Here is a 26,574-nt window from a genome sequence, read left to right on the forward strand (position 1 = left end):
TCTGTACACACAATGGAATATTATTTAGCCGTAAAAAGGAATGAACTTCTGATACATGTGACAGCATGGATGAACCTTGAAGACATCATGTTGAGTGAAATAGGCCCAACACAAAAGGACAAATGTATCCCACTTACCTGAAATAACTAGAATATGCTAATTCATAGGAATAGAAAGAAGATTATAGGGTGCCAGGGGTGGAGGTTGGGGTGAGGAATGGGGATTGTGGTAGGGGGTCTGCTACCTTTCCCTGGGATCCACAGATACATTCTCTGCTCAGGACCAGATGTGGTGGCCTGGCCCTAGAAAGATAAAACACAATCCCCTAGTGGAGAAGGAGATGCTGGTACATTTCTTCCCCTCTTGTCCTGAGCATATGTAGTATTTCACTGGAGACAGTCTGACTCTGGTGGGCATGTTGTAAGACATCTGGCTCACACCCTGGTGGTATATCTGTTCCTGGTGGGAAGGAGTGGGGTTCCTCTATTGTGGCACACACGAGAGAGGGGTGCTGTGTATAGACCATCTCCCTGCATCCACCACAAATTGATACCCGCTGGCTATGTGGGCCTGTTGCCCACTAGCAGAGCTGACTTTTCTCTATGTGAGCAAATTGTTCCATCCAGTGCTGTGTGATTTGAGCTTCTCTTGCCCACCCCAACACTTGTTGTTGGGCTGCAATCTCTTTGGGGTCTCCGTCTTTCAGACCAACAAGGAGTTACTGCTTTATGGGTGCAGAGTTTCTGTTTGGGGGGATAGAAAATTTACAGTAATGGATAGTGGGATGGCAGCACAGCATTATGAAAGTGATGTTCATAATGCACAATGTGCAATGCACAATGTGATGTTCATAATGCTATGCATATGTGTTCATAATGCGTATGTGTTCATAATGCAATGTGTAATGCACAACATAATGTTCATAATGCACAATGTTATGAATGTGACACCACTGAATTGTATACCTGAGACAGGTTAAAATGGGAAATGTTATGTTGTATGTATGTTACCACACTAAAGATTTTTTAAAAAGGTACAAAAGTACGGCACACTGTGAACTCAGTTATGGAGGCTGCCTGCAGATCACAAAGGTTTATTGTGCAGCAAGAAGGCTAATGTCATTCTCTCTTCTAGAAAAATGGAGTGACTCAGAATACAGATGTTGTGCTTACTCCTGCGCTTGTAATTAGAAGCTGGCTGTGGCTGTTCCCAGGGAGTCTTTGAATCATCTGTTCCTACATTTTCTCATGCTGTTGCTCTTTTAAGAACAACCTAGCTCATGTTAGCTGAAAAATGAGCGTGTTGCTTTGCAAAGAGGGAATTGCTTTTTGTGTGGGGGTGGGATACATAGAGTGCTCCTTTTCCTTCTCTGCTCGGGAGCGTGGTGGGGAAAATTAGCTAATAGTTCTCAGAGTATATTAGTCTGATGAACCCCAGCTTCCTGGAGAACATCATGAAGTGAAAGCAGTTTTGCATAACTTTTAGCTTCAGGCTTGAGGTGTAGAAAATCAGGGCAAGAGCTTCAGCAGGACTGGATCATTTCATTTTAATAAATAAATACAAACCCAAAGGAGATGAACCAGAGAAACCTGAATGAGGGCAGTCTCAAGCAGTAAAAATAAACTGGATACCTGTTGCAAAATCATGACTGGTGCAGTTTGCCCCAGAGATGTGCCTTTTCTGGTATTTTTTTGCATCTGCATGTAAGTGTGCCAGTCTAGACAGATGTTGGAGTCAGATAAACAGATGGCTCTCCATGTCAGATAAGGTTCTAGAGCACCTCAGCACTGTAAAACAGGCTGTGTGTGTGTGTGTGTGTGTGTGTGTATTTTAATGCAATTTTATTGAGATATATTGCAATCCATCAAAAGTATTCAATCAGTGACTCACGGTATCTTCACATAGTTGTGCATTCATCACCAGGGCCTTATATTTTTATTTGCCAAATATTTATCTGTGTAAAGCATTCTGTTAGGCACTACATACTGGTTTCTGCTCTAGTCTTCTCTTACCCACTTCAATGACCAGGATACTGGAAGGGCTGGTAGAAGCAGAAGCATGAACATCACAGAAATTTATAGCAAAAAAAGTACTTTGGAGGAATGCCCCTCAAATGCTTGTTCATGGACTTGGGATAATTAAACTCCTTAAACTTTTCCATTCTATGTCCAGTTTTCGAGATTTTGGTATCTTTTTTTGCAATCTTCCTACTCCCAAATAATTTTTTTTCTGATTAGTTAGCATTTTATTCTGTATAACATTTGATCACAAGAAACTGACTTCATGAAAAATTAAGTTGGTTTAGATGAAATATGAGAGATTTAGTTTTAGAATGTGTAAAATTCGAGTTCTCATCTGCTCTGGCCAGAACTATATAGATCTTCAATGTAGCCTGAGCCCAGAGGCTTAGGTACTTCCTGTTCTAATGGAGGAGAAACCTCTAACCTAGTGTTTCTCTAAATTAGAGTCCTAGGACCTACTTCAGAACTACCTGAATTATAGAATCACTGTTCTAATCTTACAAAGGAAAAGAAAGAAAAAGTTGGTCTTTGGGGGGAGACCCTGATCATCAATATTACTGATATATTTTATATTACTTTCTATTTCAGTTTTCACTCCAACACTTGTGAAATCATGTCACCCCCACTTTACCAATTTCATGATTAACAAAGTCTAATTGGAATTAGAACTGTCTCATCCATCACTATAGTTAGAGTCATGTCATTAATACTCAATGCCACTATTCTCCACTAACTAATATGGCATGTAATTTACAAGAAAATATTTTAAGTCTCCTGTTATGTTTTAGTTGCATCATATTAAGGTTAAACATAAGTGGCATGCAAAGCCAAATTAATTAAAGGAGCAGAAAACTACATGAACAAGCAATGTTAGTGACAGATGCTTTTTTGAAATCCATTAATTACTGAGGTTTTTTTTAAATGTTTATGGAAACATAATTAAATGCCACTTAGGACATCTTTAACTTAGGGTCAAGCCATTGGTTTATTTAAATATAGGTATATCCTGACCTATATTTTGAGTTTCCATGGAAGATCACCAATGGTGACATTGTGCTAATTACATGGAATATTATATGGCTGGCCTAAGCAGTACCCATATGGATTTCTAAATATATTTTATTATGCATTTAGCACAATTGACCATGCTAATGTTATCAATACCAAACTGCAGGCAAGATAACTTGAGAACTAGGCAGAAAACTTGAGCATCCTACCTTCATTCTCTCTACATTCAGTCATCTATTTTTCTTTTCAAAACAACATCCCTTGCATCAAATGCTACTTTTTACCAGCTCTTAAGATCCCCTGGCATGTATCAGAATAAGCAACGTTAAAGATGGTAATGGCATCTATGATATATATTCATTAGTGGTAGCACTATCAAAGTAAACCTTAATAAACATTTTGTTCTCTTGACATGTTGCTCAGTGGCAAGTATACTTCTTCCATACCAAGAGGGAACATCTTTCCTTTTGCTCATCTCCCTTCTCCAAAATGTTTGCTTGAGGGAATTTGGGGCTCAAGAACTCACCAATAAATAGCCCTACCATTCAATAAATACACTCTGTTGTTAAGTCTAATATACAAATATGATAAATAAAGGTTTGAAAATGGAATCTTGTCTGGTGCTATATTGGCACTTAGAGTTAACAAGCCTATGGATCATTCGTTTCCAAAGGAGTCATGTTTATGTTCAAGTCTGTCAATAATAAACCTGTTATCTAAACAGATTCATTCTTTTGGAATAGACACAAGAGTTTTTCCTCCATTATTTTCAAAGATCAGCTGTGGTGCTTTTTATGGCCACTATCTATGGTAAACACTTCGGAGCCAGAAACCATTTGCATTCTGAGCTAGGGTCCCTGATCAGTTCAGGAATGTTCTTCAGCGCTGCTGCTGAATGATCTGCTCTGGGCATGATTTCTCAGTTGCTCTATAAGTTCAGGATTCTGTTTCTGTGTCTGCTGAGCAAATGCTGTCCCGCTTGGATGAGGCTGGACAGGTCAGTGAGGCCCCCTTCTCCAGCAGCAGTTCCCCCAATGGCATTGTCATCATTCCTGACATTTGCTGTTGAACTTCAGGATTCTGCATTAAACTTGCAGCCATACTAATGAAGGCGGGATTATTTATCAAACTGGCCATGTCAAAGCACAATCCAGTTCCTGTAGGACTGCATACCTCTCAGCTTCTGTTCTGCTGTTTTGAGATTTGACTTACAGAAATCATTTTCTGGGTCAAGCTCCAATGCTTTTTTTTTTTTAAACTAAATAAAATGTCATATTAATGTTATATTAAGTTTTGAATATTTTTGTTTATTATTGTCTCATAACTTTTCACTCTTCCTTCAATCACCATTGTTAATATAGTCACAATTATATATTCAGACAACTCGCAAATTTATCTTTCCAACTCAAATCCCCCTATTCTCATGTCCACAATGTTATACTGAACAATCAGAACATCTCCGTGACTGATACTAGTTCATCCTCTTTCCTAACACACATTTAACTTGTCCTTTGTTCCACAGCTCAGGAAACAGCAAACACCCAAGTTGGAAACTTGAGAATATTGATCCCTTCTTTCCCACAGTGTTTTTATTTATTTATTTATTTATTTATTTATTTATTTTTTATTAAATTCAGTTTTATTGAAATACATTCACACACCATACAATCATCCATGGTATACAATCCACTGTCCACAGTATGATAACATAGTTATGCGTTCATCACCACAATCTATCTCTGAACATTTTCCTTACATCAGAAAGAACCAGAACAAGAATAAAAAATAAAACTGAAAAAAGAACACCCAAATCATCCCCCATCCCACCCCATTTGTCCTTTAGTTTTTATCCCCATTTTTCTATTCATCCATACACTAGATAAAGGGGGTGTGATCCACAAGGTCTTCACAATCACACTGTCACCCCTTATAATCTACATTATTATATAATTGTCTTCAGGAGTCCAGACTGCTGGGTTGGAGTTTGGTAGTTTCAGGTATTTACTTCTAGCTATTCCAATACATTAAAGCCTAAGAGGTGTTATCTATATAGTGCATAAGAATGTCCACCAGAGTGACCTCTCGACTCCACTTGAAATCTCTCAGCCACTGAAACTATCCTGTCTCATTTTGCATCCCCCTTTTGGTCAAGAAGATACTCTCAGTCCCACGATGCCGGGTCCACATTCATCCCGGGAGTCATATTCTGCATTGCCAGGGAGATTCACAACCCTGGGAGTCGGGTCCCACATAGTGGGGAGGGCAGCGAGTTAAGCTCCAATGTTTTTTGATAACTTTTAATGGCTTCTTCAAATTCATTCATTGCAGTGAAGGCCAACCTGTGGCAGTAATAAACCACATGTTTTGGATCCAATTCTGTTGCCTGTGTATGGCAATCCACTGCAGCATCATGATTTTCTTCTTTCGTGTGATTATTTTCACCTTTTAGTTGGTCAGCTTTTCCCACATCTTCAGCCATTGAGTTTGAGAGGGGCACAGTATCAGTCTTACAGAGGGAATTTGTGAACATTTCTGTCAAGGGCTGTGCAACTGCTAGTTGATCTTAAAATCCGTCTCCAAGCACTGAATTGCAACTTACAAGCTTTCTTGTTTATCTGAAGTATAAGCATCCATTTGGCTTTGTTCCCGTGAGAAACAAATAACTGCATAAACTAGGTGCTTGCTAGATGACATTTTAGAAGTTTAAACACTTTTCTCGGGCAAGAGGATGCGAGACGACCTCAGCGGGGCCACAAGGGTTGTACGTCCCATCTGCCTCACTCTAGTCTTTGAGGTGCAGGGAATGATCACCCAAACTTTCCTGGCTCTCCAGCTGCCCATGTCCCCTCAGCCCACCCAGCAGTGTGCTTTGCTCCCCCAAATAATTTTTTAAGTGAGCTCTTCAGAGTTCTTTATTATTCTGATAGATAGGGTTCAGAATTTCATATCCCTTTATCGGTTTGAATCGGGTTGGGAAGATGAAGACAGCTAGTGTAATTTGCAAGGAGGAAAATGCAGGGAAAGGAGAGATTAACTAGATTAAAGAACACAAAAGAACCAGATTACCTTTGATTTCTTACCTTCCTGTTCCAGAACATGATTTCCAAGATGCAGCCTGAAGTGGGTTTCTAACTAGTGGTTTTGAGCCTCGTGTTACATGGTTCTTCTCAGCATCCCTGTTTTTGATGTCAGAATCAACTTTTCAAATGTTCAGCTGTGTTTGTTTGAGTGGAAGCAGAGCCTATGTTTTCTAAGAAGTGTTAGCCCCTGTCTCCTCCAAGGGAAGTACTTGTCAAAGTTCAGGTGGTAGACTGTGAATGAAAATGTGCTCTGCTCCTGAGAAAAAGTGTGAGCCACAAAGCAAACAATTACAAATGCACCTTCTTACCCGGTTTCAGAGTGGTTCCCACCATTCCTTCATTTACTCCTTTTTTCATTTATTCAGTTAATATTTATTAAAAGTGTATGTGTCAGGCTTTGCCCTAGGCACTTGGGATGTTTTAGCGAATGAAAGATATATAAAAAAAAAAAAAAAGACAAAAAAAGATATTAAAAAAAAAGACAAAGATATAAAAAAAAATTACATTCAAGCATGGGTCTGACACCTCTATGATAAACAGTAAGCATAAGAAATAAGTCGGTTATCCTGTGTGAAAGGAGATGATGAGTGTCATTGGAAGAACAGAGCAGGGTGGGGGAATCGGGCACACAGGTGCGCAGTGCGACTCTATCTTAGAGAATAGGGGGGAGGTGGGGGGCGGGGTGGGGAGGCTTGAAGATCTCTAAACTGCCTGAGGTGTGTCAGCTCTTCAGGCAAATCAGTTGAGAACCAACTGACCAGCACTACCCTTTGCCTTGCCCATTTCCTTTCCTCTTTTTACCGTGACTTCTCCCTTAATCATATATCTCCCCCTTTTATCTCTCTGTCTCTCTAGGCTCCTGGGTCTAACACTGCAAGGATTACCTCCTCCACTTTCCTTCTCGTATGGATATCCCACCTTTCAATCTCTTTTTTGTTCCCCCCGCCACCCCCATCTTCTACACCCTGGTCTCATTCTCTTCCTCTTTCCTTTGGTTTTCTCCTCCATTCCCTCTTTTCTCCTCCTTCCCAACCTACTACACTGGAAAGAAGGAAAATTAACCTTGCCAAGGATTTGCAGCATCATGAGGATGGGCTGAAAGGGGAAGGTGGTGTCTCCTTTGTGAGGCCAGTGGGCCAAGTGTTACCAGGGAAATGAATCCTTTTGCCCAGCTTGTTTTCACAATACTGTACAAAATAAATCTCATTTTTGAAGCGTGGTATTTTTCTTAGAAATTTTTACTTTATCAAATTCAAAACAAGAAGACTTGTGGCAGGTATGTTCCCAAGAATTTATTCTACAGTAACAGGCTTTGGATCCAGATAAGGAATCAATCCACATTCCGTTTCTGTTTTACAGAGCCCAGCATTCTCTTTTCTCCACACTAGATGGCAGTAGATTTCAATAAACACACCCCAAACGGCTGTCCTTTATTTCAAGGACTTGGTGAATCTTCCCCCAAAGCTGAGGTGCGAGTGGGGTCAGAGCAAAGTCTTTAGGTATTAGCGATTATTTTTCCATCATGTATTAGCGACTTTGTATGTAGAAAGAGAAAGTTAAATTACAACAGGGGAGTGATATGACTCTGACTTGCCACAGACTCATTAAGGCAAAATGAATTTGGGGCAGAATTCTCTTTCTTTCTCTCTCTCTCTCTCTCTGCACGTGTCTTTATGAGGTAAATGTAGACAACATTTGAGAACTATTACATCTGACTTTTAATACACGATTCAACTTTTGGTTCGCAAGGTGTTTGACCTTGTCCTTAAAAATAGCTCCTTGGTTTGTTAATATTTCTTTGTGTCTTTTTCCTGTTACTCGAGACATTAGGCTTCAGAGGACATTTAAAGTGAAATTTGGAAGCCCTGAGAAAGTCAGCTCTCAATAGTTCTCAAATGTTTTAACAAGAGCTTTAAGAGTAATGGTATCAAGATTCTCAGAAAAACAGTAACAGTAATAAGTAAATGGGTTGAGGAAGATAAAGCAAATGTATCCGAAGGTTGATAATTGGTGAACCTGAGTGGAAAGAATATGCTGTTCATGTACTATTCTTGTCACTTTTCTGTAGCTTTAAAATTTTTCAAAATAAAAAATTGGAAGTAGAGAAACAGTCATCACAAAATGTGGGGCTTAATTTTGTACACTAACAGATGTGTAGAAGAAGGAATTACCACATAGTGCATTTTCTCACAACTCTAGCAAATATTCTTCCACTCAAGTACCTAAGAAGTCTTAGATAATACCTGTCTTTCTACCAAATCAAGAAAAAGTCTTGAGCAATAGCTGGGCCTCAGCTTGGTATTCATTCAGATCATCACTCAACAAATATTTATTGAACAACTAATAAGTGTAAGGCACTGTACAGAGATTACAGCTGTGCGCATGGTAGACAGTCTGATCTCCTGAAGCTTACATCCACCTGGGAGCTACAGAAAAAGGCCAGTAAGCATTTGAGAGGTTGGGTGGTAATGCTAAAGAGAAAATGGAAGTAGTAAATGAAGATGGATAATGAAAGGAGACAGTGGTCAGTTCCTTTCGGTGAGGTGTTCAGGGAGGCCGGCCTCTTTGAGGAGGTGACATTGGAGCAGGGATTGAGGAAGACAGTCACTTATCCTTGCCGTACCCAACTATCCATGTAAAGATCCTTACAACTCAGCCAGCAAGTCATCATAGAAAGCATTGGGAAGAAAAATAATCACCAATGCCCAAAGTCTATTATCATGCATCTTTCTTCTCTTCTATGATTCATATTATTTGCTTTATCCTCTCAAAAGGACTAATTCACAAATATTTTGAAGATGTAGAACATTTCCAGCAACATTAATCTTCAATTTATACCATCTTTTTTTCCTTTCCCCAACAAAAGAAACACACAATCACATGGCAAAACTGGTGATTTATTTACAGCTCTTTATCACCAAGGATCTTTTCTTAAGGACATTTTTTTCTGTGCCTAACTACATCTGGAGTCATCAAACTATGGCCCGGGGCCAAGTCTGGCTCACTACTTGCATTTGTAAAGTCCAAGTTTTAAATGTTTACATAGGTATCTACATAGTGTCCTTGATTTTGCCTCTTGGTCTGCAAAGCCTAAAATATTTATTATTTTGTCCCTAACAAAAAAAGTTTCCAATCTCTGATCTATACACACACAATTTTTGATGAACCATTTGAAGGCAAGTTATAGACTTTAAATACTTCATTATGCATCTCCTACTTAATTTCCTACTTAACCATAATACTAATATCACACCAAAGAAAATGAACATTTATTCCATAATATCATAAAATATCTATATTCAAACTTTTGCAATTGTACTTTTTCAGTTTTTCAAAAATGGAAATGTATAACTGTAATAATAATAAAAAAATTAAAGCCAGATTTTTATAACCAACATGAATTTTTAGCAATGATTTTATTATACAAGGGATTTTGAAAAACTGCTCTATAGCAGCTGCTTCTCTGGGCATTTCAGGTTGAAACTTATATCTTTGTAGGTCAAATAGCTTCTATTCTGCAAAACATCCAATATTGGGGCTGGTGTTATTGTTTGCTGTAGGCATATGCAGGTTAGGGCATAATGCTGTGTAATCTTTTTTTCGTATTTAGAAATATAATCTATAATATCTCCAATAATTTTTGAAATTGGGTGATGGGTACATGGGAGTTTGTTATGTTATTCCTTATACCTCTTTTGTGTATGACTGAAAATTTCCATAATAAAAACTAGATATGTATGTACATATCACAACAGTAAAAGACTTGATTCATGACAAAATTGCATTTAATATATGTCGGAACTCTTAAACTTACACGTACAAGCTGTATGTGTGTGTTTACATGAAGCTTTTATTTTAGAATAAGAAACATGGTAGTTATGCAAAACAAAACACAGAAAGAAAGATAGGCTGAAAAATTTGAGTGGATTTTGGGAGAAGCCTACTTTGTCCTTTGGGAGTCTTGTTTATGTAAATGTTTCATTTTTTGTGGGAGATGAATCATGTGTTGGAATCACCTGATTTAGCTGTGGTGTAACTAAGTCTGGAGGATTTGGGGGAGACTGTGTTTTTAAAATTCCCCACCACCAATCATGATTATGGTTGCATGAGATTCGTGTCTTGAAAAAAGATATGTGTCCCGAAGCTCTGGAATTATTTAAACCATGTACTTTTGTAAGCCCGTCCTTGTTCTATTTGAGCCGTAATGTTATGTCTGCTTTTACCACAATCATATGGATAAGGAACTGGCAGGTCAGGGTAGCATCTGCTTTTTAAAGTCAGTTGAAAGATGAAACAACTTCCTTCTTACTTTATAAAGAGTTGAAGGACGAATATTCTAGGGCATATTTTTTTTTAAAAGTGGAACTAATCATGCTATGTTATGCAGTGAGGAAAATTTAATAAGGAGAAATTTGAAGAGTTATAGTGAGTCCTTGAAAACTCCTGTGATTAAAATGTACTATTTAATGCACTCAATGGAATACCAAGAGAAAAGTAATTAATTATGTAGTGTTAATTTCAGGGCAACCAGATTTGTCTGAATTTGTAGAATAAAATTTCATTCTTTTGGAAAGAAATTGTCACAGAATATTTTCTTCAAATTAAGTAGGAAATGTACATTTATCACCCCTTCTTCTTTGTATGCTGCCCTTATTAGCTGATAATCTATTTTCTGCCTATACTATGTAATCCAGCACTTTATACTGTATCAATATCTATTTCTATTTATATATATTTGTTTGGCTTCAGGTGGGTTCGTGAAACAGCTTTTCATTTGTTAGACATTTGTCCAGTAGATTTCTTCGTTTCTTCATTTTTTCATCATGCATTTATTGACCACCTACAATTTGCAGTTACTCTGCTAAATTTTGGAAACAAAAAGATGAATGAGAGTTAATTCTTATATTCAGCTAGCTCAAACTCAATCACAGGAGGGATGTGAGCGTAACTAACTATGACACAGTGTGATAACCACTGTAATTGAGGTATAAACAAAAGTGGTAAGGAAAAAGCACTTACCTCTCTTTGGACCCATGGTGGAATAGTGAGAAGATTATGAACTTTGAAGTCAGACCTGGGCACCAATATAGTTTTGCCATTTTGAGTCTCTGTCTATTTATTGGAAAAATGAGGTTGGTAATATCTACCTTCCAAGATTACTGTGAAGGAAGTCTAATATTGTGCTTGGAAGATAGTAGGTACTCAATTAGGTGCAGAGGATAGGAGCACTAAAGGGTAGCTTTACAGAGGAGGTGACATTTGAGCTGTGCCTTGACACATGAAAAAGATTTCCATGAGTGCATCAATATAAGTGGGGCATCCCGCTTGTAAGCTCTTTGTAGTTTTGTACTTTGTTTGCTGCGATAATAATAGTTGCTCAATAAATAAATGTTGACTGTTGGCTGATTGAGTGGGTGAAAGGTGAAGGACAAGTCATTCCCTTGTTGACTCCTTTGTGGTCCTAAGACACTTATTTTCCTAAGCTGCCTATTTTCATAGCAACACATGTTTTTGCCACTTGATGTATCTATCACTCTTTTGGAGATTTAGTCTGTAGCAATTGAAGAGAATGCACTTCAGCTAAGAGTTATATACTCCTAAATTGATTTGATTAAGAGAGTGGCTGGAAAATTGGAGACAGGGAAGAAAAAAAAGATAAGAAAATTTATGTTTGTGTGCATATGTATGTGTGTGGGGGTAGGGGGTACGGGATAGGGGGTAGGGAGTGGGTCAAGGAGAGAGAGAACCCATGAGGGAGAGAGATGACATGCAACCATATGGAAAAATCTTAGCAATGTAATATTAAGTGAAATACTCATTTCTCAAAGAATATATGTAAATATAGCAACCATACAGTGGCAAAATCTGACATCACAGAGTGATCAAAGCCAATATCAACAAGGGGACCCTGGGTGTGACCCCCTAAGAAAAAAACATAACTTCTGTGATATTCCCATCAAAAATGAGTGTAATCATAAAGAAACATCAGGCCCAGTTGAGAGCTAGTCTACAAAATATCAGGTTTGTATTCTTTAAAACTATTAAAACTGTTAATAACATGACAGACCAAGAAAGGCTGAGGACCTGTTCTAGATGAAAGAAGAATAAAGAGAGTCAACAACCAAATATAATTCTTGATTATGGTCTGGATTCTGTACCAGAAAAAAAAATGCTATAAATGATATCTTTAGGACAATTGACAAAACTGAAAAATTGACTGTAACATTTAAGTATTGTATCAATGTTAAATTTCCTGATTTGTGACTCTGTAAGATAATTTCTTTGTTCTTAAGAAATATACACTGAATTATGAAGGGATATAGAGGCAAGATATATGTAACCTATTTTCAAATGATTTAGAGGATAATAATAACAATATGTATATGTATGTTATATAGGTGTGTATGTGTGTATATGTATGAATATATATGTGTGTAGATATGCATATATATATATCAATATATACATCATCTCCCAGTTAATGGTATATGAGAATTCTTTCTGCTATTCTTACAGCATTCTTTAGGTTTGAATTTATTTCAAGATAAAGTAAATAAAAATCAAAAGGCTATATACAACATGATACTGTTTTATAGACTTAAGAAAATGAGAGTAAAAAGTAATATATTTAGAAATGCTTATAGATACAAATTGAACTGTATAAAACAAAGGAGAGAATGATGCACAGGACTCAGCTTACTGTTTACCCTGGGTGGGGGGAGGCAGGGTATGGAGTAGTGGCCTACCAAATGGTTAGACATAGGATATTGTTGGGAACTTCATTTCTTTTGAATTCAATTTTATTGAGATATATTCACACACTATATAATCTATCCAAAGTATACAATCAATTTCGCAGTATCATAATAATAGTGCATTCCATTGTCACAGTCAATTTTAGAACACTTTCATTACTCCAAAATAAAGGAAAAAATAAAAATAAAAAAGAACACCCAAACCATCCCATACCCCTTATACCCCCCTATTATTTATATATATTTTTGTCATTATTTTATTACTCATTTGCCCATAAACTGGGTAAAGGAAGCATCAGTCACAAAGTTTTTACAATCACATAGGGACCCTCATTTTTGTTTCAATAGTTGATTTGTACCTATTTCATTGTTAAAAACAAGTTATTACATGAAAGCAGTAACCAAATAAAAGTGGGTCATAGATGGAAACTGGTGAGAATGTGTCATAAAACATGTAATATTATTAATCTATTTGTCTTTGTTCATCTGAGGTTGCTTTACAAAAATAGAAAGAAAGGGAGAGAGAGAGAGACCAAGAGGGGAGAGGGAAAGAGAGAAAGAGAAGTGGAGAAATCAAGGACCAGGGAAAGAAAGGGGCTTTAAATCTTAGGAAGGAAAAGGAAAAAAGCAAAACCCAAAAACACGAGATAATCAACTGAAGAAATGAGTGGTGAGAGACAGCATGTTTCCAAGAGAAGAATGGATAAGAATGGGTTGAAAGCAGCTAAAAGAATGATAAATGGGAATGCTGAGGTAGGAAAAAGCCCACATGATATTTCTAAGCCACAGGAGGGACACGCTGTCTCCACAGAAGAGTGTCAGCCAAAGGGCTGGATTCCAGGGAAAGGGTGATGTGGTTACGCAGCACACCCAGGTTTGGTCTAATGGAAGGCTGACACTCAGCCAGTAAGGGTTTTCTAAAAACTTGAAGTATTGTGGTCGCTTCTGGCTACTTCGATACTCTAGGCTATTAATTAGGAGGAACCACTAAATTAACCCGTGGCCATAATCACGTATGATGAGGGCTTATGTACACAGGCTTGTTCTGGGTAATCGAGGGGCCTCCTCAGGGAGCTGCCATCTTGTTTCAGCTCTTCTGGTGCCCACTGTGGGAGTAATGCATGCTGTGAACACTCAAGGGGAACAGTGCTTATGCAAAGGGCAGATGTATTTGTAAGGAAACTTGTCACTCCTAATAGCTGTCCTCTAGTCTCTAGAGGTGTCCCAATGAGAAAGGGAGAATTGGACACAGACAGACAGGCAGAAGAGAGAATGCCATGTGATAATGGCACCAGAGAATGACATGGATTACTGGCAAGGCTAGGAGAGAGGAATTTGGAAAATATTCTTCCCTATTCATTTCAGAGGGAACATGGCCCTGTTGATAACTTGATTTTGAACTTCTAGCCTCCAGAGCTGTGAGATGATACATATCTACTGTCTGAAGCCACCCAGACTGTGGTTCTTATTATGTCCCCCCTGAGAAATTAAGGCAGTATCTTACTCATCTAAGCCTCACACAGCCCTATAAGATGGTTACTATTATTTCTGATCATTTTGTTATGGATGGATTGGTAATATATGGTCTGTCCTGGAGAATATTTCACGTGTGCTTAAAAAAATGTGTATTGTGCGGTTGTTGGGTGGGGTAGTCTATGGATTTCTGTTAGTAATAATTGGTTTATAGTGTTTTTCACATCTTCTATATCCACTTTGCTCTTTTGCCTAATTGTTCTATCCATTTTTTGGAAGTGGTTTATTGAAGTCCCCAAGTATTGTTGAATTTTCTATTTGTCACTCCAGTTCTGTAAGTTTTGCTTAATGCGTTTTGGGACTCTGCTATTATCTATATATATGTTTATAATCATTATTTTCTTCCTGATAGGTTGGCCTTTTTATCATCAATAAATGCCCTTCTTTGTCTCTAGTAAGAATTTTGTCTTAAAGTCTATTTTATTTGACATTAATGTAGCACTCCAGCTCTCTTTTGATAACTGCATGGTATACCTTTTTCCATTCTTTTACTTTCAACTGATTTGTGTTTTTGAATCTAAAGTATATCTATTATAGACTGCATATAGTTGAATCATCTATTTTTCCTTTTCATTCTGCCAATTTCTTTTTTTTGATTAGAGTGTTTAGTACATTTACTTTAATGTAATTACTTATAAGGAAAGATTTATGTCTGCCACTTTCCTATTTGTTTTCTATATATCTTGTATAGTTTTTGTTCCACTATTCCTCCATTACCGTCTTACTTTGTGTTAGATATTTTGTGGTGTATCATTTTAATTATTTTGCTAATGTTTCTTTTATTATATTTTTAAAGTTATTTTCTTGGTAGTTGGCCTGGGAATTACAATTAATATGTTATCTTAAAACAATTTAGTTTAGATTAGTTGTCAACTTAATTTCCATAATATTATAAAAACATTATTTATGGCATAGATTAATGTAATATTCTTTTCAAGAAAGGGGAGTTAAAATGATTTATTTTTCTATCTTTGTGGGACTTACATAATTTTATGCCAGGCCATGTGTTTTTACTTCAAAGAACTTTTAACCTAGTTAAGGAGAAAACACAAATATATGTGAAAAGTCATATGCTTGTGAAATCTTTAAATACTGATTCAAGGCAGTTACAGAGATGAGTAAATGCACAATGGTTTAATGACAGGACATTTCAGAAGATCAGAATTGGTGTGAGACCCAAGGCCCAAGTTAGTCAAAGAACGCTTCATGGAGTTGGAATTTGATCTTAGTACTGATGGAAATGTACAAACTCAGTGAGATGTAAGGAGAAGCAATGGGAGCCCAGTAACCTGGCTTCTATCTTGTTAGTGAAATGGGGGCTCAGTCCACCTGTTTACTGCCATGTCCTCAGTAGCCAAAGCATTGCCTGACACATTGTAGGTATTTAGTAAATATTTATCCAATGACCAAATGAGTGAATCTGGTTGAATAAATCTTTTGAAACTAAAAGTAGAGGGGAATTTGGGGCCTTGAAAGAGAGGAGGTACATTCTAGAATATCCACTTTGTGAACCATTCGCTAGGTCATCAATAAGGGGAAAGCAGAGGCTTTTAGGCAATTAACAGTTGTAAGGGGAGTTCAATTGCTGGGATCATTGGAATAGTGCTGCTATTTCTACTCATTTTCAAGAATCAGGGAACACCACACAGATTTCATTTTTACTTTGAAAAATCTGTACATCTATACTCTTTTCAGGGAGTTAGGAGAAAATGGAGTGATAATGGTACCGTGTGTGTGTTTATACCTTTTAGTGCTGGAAGAACAGGGTAGCAGAGCTTCTGCAAGTATTGAGAGAATAGATAATAGGAAATGGGTGTGAAACATCACTGAAACATCAAAAAGGGCTTTATTGTTATTTTCCTTTCTTAATATCCCTTATGTGGTCCTTGACTCTCCAGGGTAGTCAACATTCAATAGCAGATTTCATGTGAACAGAATTTACTTTTAAGGGTTTCAATTTTTTACTTTAACTATTTAATGTGACATTTCACTAAAGGTTCCATGAATCTTGGTTAAAAATTTACTTTAAGGAACTTGCACCATCCTTCTATTGCTTGGTCTTTGGAAAAAGGAATTTAGCTAACAAACAGGCTGAGCATTTTGAGGTTAGATTTCTCTTTAACTGCAGTTGCCAAGCCAGTAGAGGGAGCAGTGTACCTGTCCTTTGTTTTCTGTAATGGAAATTATTTGGATAGATCAAATAGCCAAGAATTCATATCATCTGGGGAGAAAAGAGTCTGGGGCTGTGATTTGGGTTTTTGTTTTGGAAAGCACGATTTTACTTTAAGGTATTAGCAGACTAACAGAATTGCTTTCTTGCCGTCCTGAAATGTTGAGTTCTTTGGTTTTGCTTCCCTAGCAAAAAGTCATCTGAGCATTTTCTACCAAGTCCACAAAAAAAAACTGATCGAAATAAACTCAGCTGGATTAGATTCGGGGTATCTGGGAATGCTTGCACAACAGGTTGGGCGTTTTCTTGCCCCTTCTAATCTTGGAAATGTTTGACGTGTCTGCAGTGTGGGATGCGTTCTTTCCTGTCTGCTCCGCTCCCAACCCCTTACCCCCACCCCCCGGGTCTGTCCTGCAGTATCTTCACTGCTGACTGCTCAGACACAGGACCCCCTTCCCTGCTCGCTGCATCTCACCTGACTCACTCCCAGCATTATGCTTCCTCAGCAGCACCCCGTCTCATCTGAAACCCCACCCTTCTCACTTCCCGTGACTGTTGGTTTTTACAACATTTTGCTCATCCTTTCACACTTGGATTCTCTCTGTTTCCAATTACCGGTTCATATAGGCTTATGTGTGTGTGTGTGTGGGGGGCTGCTTTCTTTGTATACACTTATCTTTTGGCATTGAGATGAATGCTTTAGTAATATTACCAGCCCGTCTCTGCTAGCATTTCTTTTGGATACTGTTCATTTGAGAGTGGCTTTTGGTCTTGCAGTATCTCTTCTGTTTCTTGAACAGGTGTTTAAGTCTCTCCTTTTTATTTAGCCGTTTTTCTTGTTTATGTCTTCTTTCTCAGGCTAGAATGTGAATTAATACCAGTGGCTAAGTGCTTTTGAGCCAGGGTCCTAGTCTATGTAAGAGAGTCAAGGACTTTCTTGTTTAGCTTAAAATGTTCTAGAGAAGATACAGAAATTCAGTAACAATCAGCAAGCCCCCCACCCTCCCACCCCCATCCCCCTCTACCCCTTTTGAAAATAAAAAAGGGATTTGTGTTATTTGGGATTCGACTCATATTTCTTCTTCCTTCTGATAAGTTTTTGTAAATGCCCAACTCCAATAAGATGCTAACATTTTCCGGGGCAATTAGGGTTAAACAATAAGTAATCCCTGTTGTATTCTTGTTCTCTGACTCTTATTGTCACTTTTAGGATTTTTTTGGGGGGGTGGGGTGGGGCACATTCTCTGACAGGTCAGGATCTGCCCCTTGCTTCAGCGCAGTATGCTTGGAAAGAAGAATTCCAGTCCAATGCTCAATTAATCACTAGTCACTAATCTCACGTGACATACTTTGTGAGAAAGACTAGCCATTGGTTGTTCTTAAAGTGTAACTATGTGATGAAATCATTACAATGTCTTGGGCCACTGTATTCAGAAAAGGTATTAAATATAAGAATTTGGGAAATGCAATATTATTTTTTACAAAGATGATATTCTGCTTAACCATCTGCTTTACTCTTTGTTTTGCAATTGGTTCAGACACCCATTTGAAGGGAACTGCTATTTATTGGTGCCTCTCAAATCCCCAATACCAGGATGAGATGGGCAAAGTTGAGTTTTGAGGGTTAGGGGGAGTAGAGTAGGTTTGGTGAGCATGATGAAGAAAGGGAGTCAGAGGATAAGGATATTGTGGCTAGAGAAGGAAGAACTGAGATAGATCAGATTTTGTGAGGTGGATTCTAGGTGTGGTGACATAAATAGGGAATGAAGACACACATCCAAGGGGTCATGAAGAATGAGGAGTCTGGTTTTCATTGTCTGTATTTAGTCCATCTAAGATTTATTATGGGCTTTCTCTTTGTCCCATTAAAAATATCTTCCTTCTTGTCCTCTTTTAGATTTAGTTTGTTGTTTTAATTTTTTCTAATTCCATTTTTTTTGCATTTGTATTTATTAATTTTTACTTTGAACTTACACTGGTATAGTCACATTTTATAAGAGCTTCATTGAATTATAAGTGACTTTCAATAAACTGTACAACTTTGAAATGTAAGTTTTGACTTATGTATATACATATTTGTGAAACCAACAACAAAAGCAATATAATGTACATATCCATCCCTCCATTCATATTTTCTTGTGCAACTTTGTATTCTCTCTCTTCTGATTCTGCTCAAAACCTCCCCATTTCCCATGATGAATACATACTTTTACCATCCTTGTATAGACATGTAATTCCATTTTTCTTGAATAAACAAAAAGGAATGGGATGTCTAGATCACCTAATAGGTGTACCTGTCAGTTATTTTAGAATATTTCAATGTATTCTATAACATAATTGTACTGTTTTAAATTTTACCTGCACTGTATGAGAGTCATTTGTTCTCCATCCTTGTCAGCACTTGGTATGGTCAATATTCTTAATTGTAGCCCTTCTAATAGGTGTGCAGTGGTATCTCACCATTGCTCTAGATAGCGTGACTGCAACACAGTCATAGTTCTTTATTACCTAGGTAGCTCTAATAAATGGAGAAAATAGATCATAGGCCTGAGTACTGATCCTTTCTTTCCCAATTGTATTTTACATGTATGGTTATTATTATTATTTTTAAATGCAGTTTTACTGATATATTCACACACCATACAACTCACCCGAAGTATACAATCACTGGCCCATAACATCACATAGTTGTGCATACATCTTCATGACATCTAATTCCATTTTTTAAATCATAAATCTGTAAAAGTCTTTTTGAGGTGATGAAAATATTCTAAAATTGACTGTGGCAGTGGTTGCACATATCTGTGAATATACTATAACCACTGAATTGTACACTTTAAGTGGGTGAATTGTACTGTTTGTGAATTTATCTCAATTATGGTAGGTTGAATTGTGTACCCCAGGGGGAAAAAAAAAATATGTCCTTCATCTGAACCTGTTCCTGTGGGTGTGATCCTATTGTAAATCGGAACTTAAGAAGACGTTGTTTTCAGTTAAGGTGTGGCCCAGCTGAATGAAGCTGGGCCTTAATCCTGTCACTGAAGTATTTATGAAAACAAAGCCACAAGGAGGAGCAAGAAGCTGGAAGTCAGTGGAACCCAGAAGTGAAAGGAGAGAATGCTGCCATGTGCAATATCATGCAACAGAAAAGCCAAGGAACCAAGGATCACCAGCAGCCAGCACCACAATGCCACAGTTTCAGGGAGAAAGTACCGTCTTGCTGACACTTCAATTTTGGACTTCTCCTAGTCTCAAAACCACGAGGCAATAGATTCCTGTTGTTTAAGACAACACATCATGGGGTATTTGCTTTAGCAGCTGGGAAACTAAGATATCAAATACGTGTGTGTGTGTGTATAATTTTTTTTACAAGTCTGTGGTTTCAAAATTTTTTTTATTGAGGTAACATATATACAATATAAAATTCCATTTTAACCACCTTCGGTAGTATTAATTACATTCACAGTATTGTGCTCCTGTCAACACTATTGTCTAATTCCATTTTTGTTCAGAAGTTATATGCTCTCTTTTAGTGACCACCAAAGCTAATTTAGCATATATGCTTAACAAAGTTTAAATTAATCAATATCCTTATTGTTCTTTTACAAACTACAAAGACTTTACAATGCTTTAACTCTATTCATTCCCGTTTCAACTTGTATGCTGTTGTAGTGTTATTTCATTTCTAGAATGTTTCTCCCAACTAAATAATATTATTATCATGGTTTTAGTGAATTTGTTTAGATTTATTCACCTATTTAGTATTCTATTATCTTTGTTCAACATTTCTTTTTATGTTTGAATCTTCTTGCCTGAAGTACAGCCCTTGTAATGTTTTTGTTTATCTGAAAATGTCCTTATTGTAACTCATTCTTGAAAACTATATTCCAATATTTTATTATAAAAAATTTTCAAACACATAGCAAAATTGAAAGAATTTTATATCAAGTAACTCTATACCCACCATCTAGATTCTACCATTCACATTGGAAAAACATTTTTGCTGGAAATAGAGTTCCAGGTTGCTCGTTATTTTCCTTCTTTCAGTATCTTGCCTTCTGGCTTCCATTGGATGGACACTGAGAAGTCAGCTATCAGTCTAATTCCCATCTCTGCATAGAGAATCTGTCTTTACTCTCTGACTGTTTTAAAAAATGTTCTCTTCTTCTTTGATGTTTTTTAGTTCTACTATATATGTCTAGGTATGTGTGTGTTGGGATTTACTAAGCTTCATGATCTGAGGATTGGTTTCTTTCAGCAATTCTGAGAAATTCTCAGTCATTATCTCTTCAAGAACTGTTTCTCTTTCATTCTATCTAATATTTCCTTCTCCAGCTCCAGTTAGTTTTTTTGTTGTTGTTGGTTTTTTTTAAGCTTCATTCTATCCTCCATGCCATCTAATCCCTATTTCATATTTTCCATCTCTTTTTTCTCTCTGGGCATTATTATGAATATTTACAAAAATCTAACTTCCAGTTTGCTAATTCTATCTTTAGCTGCTTCCTATCTTATAATTTATTTGTGTTATGTTCCTAGAATCCAGAACAGTACCTGAAACATAATAGATGCTAAATAAATATTTGTTGAATAAATGAATGAATTGAGAGAATATATCATAGTGGTTATGTACATGGTCTGTGGGGCAAGACTTTCTGCACTTAAATCCCTGCTCCACAGCTTAATAGCTGTGTGTTCTCAAGAGAATAACTTATTCTCTTTGTGATTTAATCTTTATCATCTCTGGAAAATAATACTAACCTGTCCTCAGGTTGCTGTGCAGAGTAAATGAATTAATACATGAAAAGTACTTAATTTAAATTTTTTTTTTTTTTTTTTGGTTCTGGAAGTTTTATTAGGATTTTTAGAAATATGTCCTTTGCTTATATTTTTAAGATTTACTTTTATTTCTTTAAACACATTAAGCATACTTATTTTATATATGTGCTTGATAATTTCAATACCCGAAATAATTGTGGGTTTGGTTTAGCTGTCTGTTTTTGTTGGTCATGATGCCTTGTTTCCTTGTGTGTGTGTTGTGATTTAAAAGTTTTTTTTAGAGTGGATTTGAATTTCTTTTTGCTGGTTATCTGGCAGCATCATCAATCTAGCTCTACTTCTAATTATCTCTACTTAAGACTTTTTGGACTATATAAATACTATGAATTGGTACCACAAGCCCTCCTGAGAGCCAGCTTGTGGGTATTAATCCTTAGGAGGAATTTTTTCTTTTCTCACTTCCCTTTAGCAGCAAGGATGGGATAGGCAAGTTTACTTGCTGCCTTCTTCTGTGTGGTGGGGATTATTTCTTTTTCACCCTGAAAGTGCAGAATTACCCTTTGGGGCCTCAGCTCTGTGCAGGGATCTTCTATTACATTCTTCGCTTTGGCAGGCCCTGGGAACCACTGCCTGTCTTTTGTTGTGCCACCTTCCCCCTTGCAAGCATCAGAGTGGAAACTCAAAGACTCTAGGAATGTACAGAAAACTTCAGGTAAAGAAAGCATGGGCATTTGCCAGGGTTCTTGGCTTCACTTCCTCTTGGAGCTCTGTGAATTCATTACTTTCATGCCAGCTCAGAGATTTATTAAAAACGAGTTTTATTTTTAGTACAGCATTTAGATTGTTTCTATCCCAAGAGTTGTTTAGGGTATCTAATCCACCATACTACAGGAAATGGAAGTCCAGTCTTCTTTTAACATCCTTTCCATCCCTCAGCCATCCTTCTCTGATTCTCTGCTCTGTCTCCCTCTTCTTTCTTTGAACTCTCTAGTGCTTCTGGTTAATTCCACACAACTTATCAATTAATTTTCCCTGGTTATCTTACATGTTTTCTGTTTCATTTTTTCCAGATAAGTTGCAATGTCTGAGGACAGGGTTGATATGTCGTTGTACTTACAGATCCTCATATCCTAGCACATCTCCAGGAATACCACAGATGCTCAATAAATACTCAGCCTTATATTGGAACTCACTGAGTCAGTTTCTTGAGTCTAATCATCAGGAACATAAAGACAAATGCCATGCAAAGGAATGACTAGGGTAACAGCTTTTGAAATAAACTTTCTTACCCTAATAGGATTTGGTAGAAAAACTTGGTAGTTTTTGGCCTATGTTTTATATGATTTTCACTGTTATAATTTTAGATAGCCTAGATTGTGCTCCATTTTCCATAAAGCAAATAAAATATGAGCTCTGTGCCCTTTAGAAATTGATGCCCTGGAGCAGGGTCATAAATAGTTTGGGAACTATTGTGAGATGTACAGTTAGGAGAGTGAAACAAAGTACATGACAATTCAAACCATTAGATCAGAACTTGGAAAGGAGAGTGTGCTGGTTTGGATGTGTTATGTCCCCCAAAACGCCATTATCTTTGATGCAGTCTTATGTGGGTAGGAAACCTATTTGTGTTGATTGGGTTGGACACTTTTGATTGGATGTTTCCATGGAGATGTGATCACTCAACTGTGGGCAAGATCTTTCATTGGATAATTTCCATGGAGGTGGGGCCCTGCCCATTCAGCATGGGCTTTGATTAGTTTACTGGAGCACTATATAAGCTCAGACAGAAGGAGCCAGCTTGCTACAGCCAAGAGGGACACTTTGAAGAATGCACAGGAGCTGAGAGAGGAGCTTCAGCTTACAGAGACATTTTGGAGATGGCCTTTGAAAGCAGACTTTTCCTCCAGAGAAGCTAAGAGAGGACAAACATCCCAAGAGCAACTAAGAGTGACATTTTTGAGGAGCTGCCACCTAGAGAGGAACGTCCTGAGAAAGCCATTTTGAAACCCAGAACTCCAGAGCAGATGCCAGCCACGTGCCTCCCAGCTAACAGAGGTTTTCCGGACGCCATTGGCCATCCTCCAGTGAAGGTACCAGTTGTTGGTGTGTTACCTTGGACACTTGATGGGCCTTTAAGGACTGTAACTGTGTAACCAAATAAACCCCTTTTTATAAAAGCCAATCCATTTCTGGTGTTTTACTAAAAGGCAGCATTAGCAAACTAGAACAGAGAGCCATGGAGTTGTTGGTGAGTTAAGTGACATATGCACAACATTTCTGGGTGGACTTGGTTGGTTAAAGTGGACAAAAGAAATGGGAGTCATTTGAAGTAAGTAAATATTTTCAAGGCCATTATTATCAGAAAGTTAAACCCAAGGAAAACCTCCTCCAATCAAATTTGGACCTTCTGGGGACAGACTTTTGGATGTATTCCAAAGTTATGTGGACTTTTCCTTTGATGAGGAAACCATAAATTTTTAGAAGTGATTATTAATTCAGAGGTGTTAGTCCAGACAGGGCAAACCATCATCCATACAGCAAATGGAGCTCTATAAATATCAGGTTAACATGAAACTTTTATTTCTATTCTATGTAAGTTTTGTAAGCATATGGAAATTTCTTTCTTTTATTTTTTCCCATCAATTTGATTTTTGGGGGACCAGATGTAATCTCAAACCTCTTTCATTCTAATTGTTAGAATTATGTTTACATTGGCTAAAATTTCATACAGTATTTAGAGCAGAAAACATTTATAAGTGTAATCTTATCATTCATCATTAATGCTTAATAGTTTCTGTAAATATTCCAAGATGTAAATTAAATATCACTTGACTACATTTCTTTTGGTTGCTTGTGCCAACTATGTTTCGACTATATCTAAACTTTATTTTTGTAGGTTGTTCTTTAGAGATATTTTATGTGTACTTTGGCAGTAAATGAAAAGAGATATACTTTGTGAAGATTTAAGTATTTACATCCTTCTGTAATCTTAATACATGGCTCAAAGGAGACATAATACAATGAAGAATTGCAAATGAATCAATGCTTCTTTCATGAGTGTAAAGCACATGATTGAAAAGTTAACTAAACTGTTGTGTTGTTATTTTTACTGCCTAAATCACGGAACCACAGTGACTTTCTCGTTGATTTTCAGTTACACCTCTACTGTATTCAGCCAATAACTATGAAATATTTTTTTAAAAAAAGCTATTGTTAGTTAGCAACACGCACACTTTGGCAGTAACATCTTATTCTTTTGATCTTTGCATATATTTAACTTTATGTAATTTTTACTGTTTTTTTTTATTATTTCAGCATGTGGAGAGTCACTGTTTTAGTCATAAAAGAAAGGAACAAATACATATTTGTGCAAATATATCATGCTCATTGAACAGAGTGGAGCCTTTAAAACATTAACAAATCTCTTAACAATATCTAATTTATTATCAGAGAATTCTTTAGGCCCTGGGCATTATAGCAGAATAAGTAGTTTGAGCACTACAGATTATTTTAGATGTTAGCATAATTTCTTACTATGTCAGCCACATATTTCCCAAATTTATTTTGAAATAAATGTCTTTTGTCCACTGGAATGTAAGCTCTGTGAAGGCAGGGACTTTGTCCGTCTTGATCATCGTTGAATTCTGGCTTGAGATATAATAGTTACTCAGTAAAAATTTGTTGAATGAACAAGATAATACTTCATTAGTAACCAGTTAGTGGAAACATTTTAGTAGAAACAAAGAAATAAAATGTAGGGTTAATTCCAGTCAATATTTCCATGCAACTATTTATTTTATATACTTTGATGCTATAGGGTTAGATGAATAAAGATTCAGGACAAGTATATTTTCCTGGTGTGCTATTAACTAATGACACTCTAAATCATAATAATGGGTATTTTTTGGTCTTAAAGCCTCTTCAGTCTAATATTGCTTCCTTCCCTCCCTCCCTCCCTTCCTTCCTTCCCCTTTCCTCCTTCTCTCTCCTCTTCTTTTTTCTTCTTATATTTGCCTCATATGACCTCTTTCATCCTTTTTCTCTTGACCTTCTGAGTCATTATATTTAGACTTGTTTATAGAAAACAGCAAAGAGCTGGATTATTTGTCTGTTTTTTTAAAATTCTGAGAATCTGTCCTGTATCAGATGTGTTTGTTCCATTTATAGCCACTTTGATTACTGTTGTGTAGGGCTTATTTTCACCATCTTGTTTTGTGTTTTCTATTTACCACACTTTTTTTCTTTAGGTTTTTTGCTTTCCTAACTTCTCTTGGAAAGACTGAGTTTTCCAATTCCCACCCCCTACTCCAACCATTGATTTGAAAGTTTTATATTTTATTCCTGGTCTCCTAGTAGTTAACCTTTAAATTTTAACATGGATACATAACTTAACATGTTCTAGTATTAATTAATAGCTCTATCCTAATATCTTTGGTTACAATGCATTATCAAATCCCCTCCCACATTCCAGATTGCACTGGTCATTTTATTATTATTTTCATAAGTGCTCATTTGGATTTATCAATAATTGCTCATCACTGCTTCTCGCATCATGAATCTTCCTTCTGGGTTAAATTTTCTCTTTCTGAAGCATACAAACCTTTTAGTTTTCGCTTTAATCATATGAAGTTGCTGTTTTTCTGGGTCGAAATGGTCAAATATCAGAAATTTCTTGTAGTTTAACCTACTAGTCATTTCAGAAAGGAATGTGAGTAGTAAAGTTTTTCAGTCTATCTAAAAGTATTTGTATGTCACTATTATTTCTTTACTCTACACTGATGGTTATTTTCTCTTATTGCCTTAAAAATATTTCAGTGCCTACTGAATCATTGTTGCTGATGAGAAGTCTGTGATCAGTGTAATTGCCATTTATTTATAGATCATCTCTACTTTCTGGTTCCTTTGTTGTGGAAATTGGATATTTTTATTTGCTTTAACTTCAGTGAGTTTGTCCTTCATTTCTAGAAGTTCTACTTGGCTTCTTTTCAGATTGGCCTTCTTTTTCATAGCATCTTATCCTTTCATTATGGTTTTTATTCCTTTTTAATCTCTTTATTCATTTTGAATAAATTTGTTTGTAGTCTCTTTTACACTGTATATAATCCAGTTTTGGGGAGTGCTAATTTTCCTGTTCATTGCAATTTCTGAATCTTCCTTAGAGTGTCTTGATGTCTCATTTGATTTATTAATGATTTTCCTGGGTGGTATGTCCTGTCCCCTGCCCCAACCTC

The 26,574-nt window shown here is 36.8% G+C and overlaps 1 pseudogene; it reads right to left on the reverse strand.

The window, feature by feature from the left end:
• Positions 1-3,895: 3,895 nt before the first annotated feature.
• LOC119504867 lies at positions 3,896-5,723 on the reverse strand (annotated as a pseudogene).
• Between the last annotated feature and the right edge of the window lie 20,851 nt (positions 5,724-26,574).

This window comes from Choloepus didactylus, chromosome 10 (genome assembly GCF_015220235.1).
Source record: "Choloepus didactylus isolate mChoDid1 chromosome 10, mChoDid1.pri, whole genome shotgun sequence".
Taxonomy (NCBI): Eukaryota; Metazoa; Chordata; class Mammalia; order Pilosa; family Megalonychidae; genus Choloepus; species Choloepus didactylus.